At 62.5% G+C, this 5,955-nt stretch overlaps 1 pseudogene; it reads left to right on the top strand.

Annotated features, from left to right (window-relative positions):
* The first annotated feature begins 689 nt into the window (after positions 1-689).
* On the top strand, positions 690-5,167 carry LOC111754369 (28S ribosomal RNA; annotated as a pseudogene).
* Positions 5,168-5,955: the final 788 nt, after the last annotated feature.

Raw genomic sequence — 5,955 nt, 5'->3', positions numbered from 1 at the left:
CGTCCCTCCGGGCTCCGTGCCCTCCTGGCTCGCCCGTCTCCGGGCATCTACTTGTCTACTACTCTTACTTCCCCCCTCTGCCGTGCCAACGCAGTGGGGTGCGTTGCCCCTCACCCTGCGCTCTCCCTCCTCCTCAGCTCCCTCCGCCTTCCTGCTCCCGCCCCCCCCACTTCCTCCTCCTCCCTCCCCTGGCTCTCTCTCCCTCACCCCCCTTTTTTGGGGGAGTGTGGCAGGGGGTCTGGAGGACGAGGGAGGAAGGAGGGGGGCAGTTTGCGCTGGCTTAGCCCGGCTGGTTGGGGGGTGGGGAGATCGGGTTGGTGGCGTCGGTCGGGTGGCGTGGTCAGAGGTGTTGGGTGTCTCGGTGTCGCGGCGTTCCTCCCCGGTGGCGCTTGGCGTCGCGTTGTGGGGGCAGGTTCGGGACTGGGGAAGGCGGGCCGCGTGCCCGGAGCCTTGCGGGCGGCATCATCGGGTGTGCGGTGGCCTGTCCCGTGCTCTCCTCCGGGCTCGCGCTGAGCACTGCGCTGCGCCGCGCCGCGTCATCCCCGCTCCGCCTCTCCTCCGGCCGCCTCCTCTCTCCCGGTTGGGTTTTTTGGCACTCTTGGGCGAGATGACAGCGACGACGGCAACGGCAATGGCGATGGCGGTGACCTCCGTCCGTCGGTCGGTCGTCTCCCCCTCCCTCCGAGACGCGACCTCAGATCAGACGTGGCGACCCGCTGAATTTAAGCATATTAATCAGCGGAGGAAAAGAAACTAACAAGGATTCCCTCAGTAACCGCGAGTAAACCGGGCAGAGCCCAGCGCCGAATCCCTGCCCCGGTGGGGCGCGGGAAATGTGGCGTCCTGAAGACCCAGTCCCTGGCGCCGCTAGTGGGGGGCCCAAGTCCTTCCGATTGAGGCGCAGCCCTGGACGGTGTGAGGCCAGTAGCGGCCCCGGGCGCGCCGGATCCGGTCTTCCCGGAGTCGGCTTGCTGGGGAATGCAGCCCAGAGCGGGCGGTAAACTCCATCTAAGGCTAAATACCGGCACGAGACCGATGGTCAACAAGTACTGTAAGGGAAAGGTGAAAAGAACTTTGCAGAGAAAGTTCAAGAGGGCATGAAACCCTTAAGAGCTAACCCGGTGGGGTCCAGCAGTCCACCCAGAGGATTCAACCCAGTAGTGTTGTCCGTTGTCCTGCCGTTTCCGTGGTCTCCTAGCCAATCGTTCCACCATTCCTCCGGACCCCTTCACTCATCAGCCCTCCCCTCCCCCGCCGCCGCCCCTCCTTCCTTCCGGGAGAGGGGGACGGGTAAGCCGGGCCAGGGGTGGGGTCGGCGGGCGCATTTCCACTGAGGCCTTGAGCCGCGACCCGCTCCAGGACGGCTGGGAAGGCCCGGCAGGGAAGGTGGCTCGGGGGTCCCCCGCCCTCATCGTTCCCACGGCGTGGTGCGGGGCTGGGGGCTAGCGGGTGTCATCCGTGGCCACGCCCAGAAAACCGGGAAGCGAGCGCACGGGGTCTGCGGTGATGTCGGCTACCACCTGATCAGTCTTGAAACAGGGCTCAAGGAGTCGTGTTAACAGGTGCGCGAGTTGGGGGCTCGTTGGAAAGCCGCCGTGGCGCAGTGAAGGTGAAGGCTGGGGAGTGGTGGCGGCGTGCTGTGGGGGGAGGGTGCGTGGGGTGGGTCTGGGGCGGGGTTGGCGGTGGCGCCCTCCCGCCTGCTCCTCATCCTGTCACCCCCCCCTACCCCGCGCGCCCTGTCTCGCCGGCCAAAGTGGGATCCTGAGGCCTCTCCAGTCCACCGAGGGCGCACCACGGTCCTGTCTCACCCGCCGCGCCTGGGAGGTGGAGCAGGAGCGCATGTGTTAGGACCCAAAGATGGTGAACTATACCTGGGCAGGGCTAAGCCAGAGGAAACTCTGGTGGAGGTCCGTAGAGGTCCTGACGTGCAAATCGGTCGTTCCACTGGATATTGGGGCGAAAGACTAATCGAACCATTTAGTAGCTGGTTCGCTCCAAAGTTTCCATGAGGATAGCTGGTTCTCTCGCAAAACAGCAACGCAGTTTTATCCGGTAAAGCGTATGATTGGAGGTCTTGGGGCCGAAACGATCTCAACCTATTCTCAAACTTTAAATGGGTAAGAAGCCCGGCTCGCTGGCGTGGAGCCAGGCGCGGAATGCGAGTGCCTAGTGGGTAAGCAGAACTGGCGCTGCGGGACGAATCAAACGCCGGGTTAAGGCGCCCGATGCGGACGCTTATCAGACCCCAGAAAAGGTGTTGGCTGATATAGACAGCAGGACGGTGGCCATGGAAGTCGGAATCCGCTCAGGAGTGTGTAACAGCTCACCTGCCAAATCTACTAGCCCTGAAAATGGATGGCGCTGGAGCGTCGGGCCCATACCCGGCCGTCGCTGGCAGTCGGATCTGGACGGGAGCGGGAGGGGGGATCCGCGTGGGCGGGGTTCGCCCCCTCCCCGCCCCTCCAAGCGTGTGTAGCCGGGCGGATGCTAGGCCGCGACCAGTAGGAGGGCCGCTGTGGTGAGCCTTGAAGCCCGGGTGGAGCAGCTGCAGGTGCAGATCTTGGTGGTAGTAGCAAATATTCAAAGGAGAACTCTGAAGGCCGAAGTGGAGAAGGGTTCCATGTGAACAGCAGTTGAACATGAGTCAGTCAGTCCCGAGAGATGGGCGAGCGCTGTTCCGCAGGGACAGGCGATGGCCTCCGTTGCTCTCAGCCGATCCAAAGGGAGTCGGGTTCAGATCCCCGAATCCGGAGTGGTGGAGATGATCGCCACGAGGCGTCCAATGCGGTAACGCGACCGATCCCGCAGAAGCCGGCGGGAGCCCGGGGGAGAATTCTCTTTGTGAAGCGCGGGGCGTCCTGGACTGCGTTCTCCCCGAGAGAGGGGCCCGTGCCTTGGAAAGCGTCGCGGTTCCGGCATAGTCCGGTGAGCTCTCGCTGGCCCTTGAACATCCGGGGGACAGGGTGTAAATCTCGCGCCAGGCGACGGTACCGATATCTGCAGCAGGTCTCCAAAAGGAACAGCCTCTGGCATGTTGGAACAAGGTAGGTAACGGAAGTCGGCAAGCCGGATCCGTAACTTCGGGATAAGGATTGGCTCTAAGGACTGGGTCGGTGGCCTGGGGCGCGAAGCGGGGCTGGGCGCGCGCTGCGGCTGGACGAGGCGCCTCCCCGCCCCCACGCCTGGGGTTCCCCCTCGCCCAGGCCCGCCCCGCGGCCCGTCTCGGTCCAGACCCCGACCCTCCCGTCCCGCGCCTGTCGTCCGCTCCGGCTGTGCAGCGGCGGCGGCGGCGGCGGCAAGGCCCCCCGGCGGTCCGGCGGTCGCGGGGCGCTCTCCCTCGGGGCCAGCGAGCCCCCGGGGTGGGGGCCCGGACACCAGGGGGGCCAGCGACGGCGGTGACTCTGGACGCGAGCCCTTCCCGTGGATCACCCCAGCTAAGGCGGGCGTCGCGGCGGTACGGGGGAGCCCGGCGGGCGCCCTGCGCACCCGGCTCCTCTCCCTCTCCTCTCCGGGGTCCCCTCCCTCTCGACCCCCCCCCCCCCCACATCCCGGTGTGGTGCGCGTCGGCGGCGGCGGGTTGTGGGGTTCGCCCCCTCCCCCGTCTGTTCCTGCTGCGCGCTCCCCCGGCGGCGGCGGCGGGGAAAAGCGTGTGGGGGGAGTCGTCGGTTTTGGGGGGAGCGGCGAGGCCGGTCTCCCCCGCCAGCTGAGCCCCCGGGCCGCGGTTCCGCGCGGCGCTCCGCCTCGGCCGGCGCCTAGCAGCCGACTTAGAACTGGTGCGGACCAGGGGAATCGGACTGTTTAATTAAAACAAAGCATCGTGAAGGCCAGCGGAGGGTGCTGACGCGATGTGATTTCTGCCCACTGCTCTGAATGCCAAAGTGAAGAAATTCAAGGAAGCGCGGTAAACGGCCGGAGTAACTCTGACTCTCAAGGTAGCCAAATGCCTCGTTATCTAATTAGTGACGCGCTTGAATGAACAAGATTCCCACTGTCCCTACCTACTATCCAGCGAAACCACAGCCAAGGGAACGGGCTTGGCGGAATCAGCAAGGAAAGAAGACCCTGTTGAGCTTGACTCTAGTCTGGCTCGGTGAAGAGACGTGAGAGGTGTAGAATGAGTGGGAGGCGAGGTGTAGAATGAGAGGTGTAGAATTTCCCGCGAGGGGGCGGGGTGGGGTCCGCCAGCCTCCTGGCCACTAGTGAAATACCACTACTCTGATCGTTTTTTCACTGATCCGGTGAGTGTGGGGGGGAAGCCCCAGGAGCTCTCGCTTGTGGTGCCAAGAGCCTGGTCCTCCGCGCTGCGTCGCCGCGCGCGCCGTCGTCCTGCTGGGCGCGACCCGCTCTGGGGACAGCGCCAGGTGGGGAGTTCGACTGGGGCGGTACACCTGTCAAACGGTAACGCAGCTATCCTAAGCTCAGGGAGGACAGAAACCTCCCGTGGAGCAGAAGGGCGAAAGCTCGCTGGATCTTGATTTTCAGTACGAATACAGACCATGAAGGCGGGGCCTCACGATCCTTCTGACCTTTTGGGTTTTAAGCAGGAGGTGTCAGGAAAGTTACCACAGGGATAACTGGCTTGTGGCGGCCAAGCGTTCCTAGCCACGTCGCTTTTTGATCCTTCGATGTAGGCTCTTCCTATCATTGTGAGGCAGAATTCACCAAGCGTTGGATGTTCACCCGCTCATAGGGAACGTGAGCTGAGTTTAGACAGACTGTGGTGATTCAGGTTAGTTTTACCCCACTAGTGATGTGTTGTTGCCATGGTAACCCTGCTCAGTACAAGAAGGAACCGCAGGTTCAGACACTGGTGTATGTGCCTGGCTGAGGAGCCAGTGGGGCGAAGCCACCATCTGTGGGATTGTGACTGAACGCCTCTAAGTCAGAATCCCGCCCAGGGTGAACCTAGGACAGCGCCGAAGGAGGCTCCATTAGCCTGCTCGTCCCCGCCTATGGACCGGGTCCGGTGTAGAGAGCCCCTAGTCCTGGGAAATGGGGCGCGGCCGGAAAGGAGGCGGCCCTCTCGCCAATCACGGAATGCACGTTGGTGGGGAACTTGGCGATTCTAGACGATTCCAGACGATCTGCTTCTGGGTCGGGATTTCGTACCTAGCAGAGCAGCTCCCTGGCTGCGGACTATTGGTCAGCCCTGGACACAAGGGTTTGTCTCTCTGCTCTTTCACTCGCTCGCTCTCCGACCCCGGCCGTGCCTGGGGGTCCGGGGTGTGGGAGTGTCGCCCGCCTGTGTGCGGTTCTTCCGCCCTCGCCCCATCCCCCAAGTTCGGGGGTGGGCTGAGGTGTGGGGGTTAGGGGGTCTGGAGATCTGTCGCTCGCTCGGTTCTTTCCTCCGGCCCTGCCTGCCTAGCCCGGCTGGTCCCCTGGGGGCGCGTTGCGCTCCGGTTGCCCAGTCGATGGGGGTGGCCGTCTGTGTGTGTGTGTGTGGGGGGTGTCACCCCCCCCACGCCTCCCCGCTTCCCGGGTCGTTGATCAGATGGCTGGATTTCTTACCCTTTTTAAATTGTCACTGTTACTGTCTCTCCCCTCCCCTCTCCCTCCTTCCCTTTCTCCTGAATATCTCTCTCTCTCTCTCTCTCTCTCTCTCTCTCTCTCTCTCTCTCTTTCTCTCTCTGACTCTTGTCATGTTTATTCTTTTCCCTCCTGGATGCCCCGCACTCTGTTCTTTCTTCCTATTGTTTCCTACATGATGTTGTTCTTGTTGGTTGTTGTTGTTGCTGCTGCTGCTGTTTTTGTTGTTGTTGTTGTTGGTGGTTGTTTTTTTTTTCCTGGTGCTGCTACTGCTTTTTCTTCTTCTTCTTCTTCTTCTTCTTCTTCTTCTTCTTCTTCTTCTTCTTCTTCTTCTTCTTCTTCTTCTTCTTCTTCTTCTTCTCCTCCTCCTCCTCCTCCTCCTCCTCCTCCTCCTCCTCCTTCTTCTGCTGCTTGTTTTTCTACTGCATC

Source organism: Cavia porcellus, unplaced genomic scaffold (genome assembly GCF_034190915.1).
Source record: "Cavia porcellus strain 051 isolate PalLab524CR breed Dunkin Hartley unplaced genomic scaffold, mCavPor4.1 scaffold_1, whole genome shotgun sequence".
NCBI classification, from domain to species: domain Eukaryota; kingdom Metazoa; phylum Chordata; class Mammalia; order Rodentia; family Caviidae; genus Cavia; species Cavia porcellus.
This window is presented reverse-complemented; position numbering and strand designations above follow the sequence as displayed.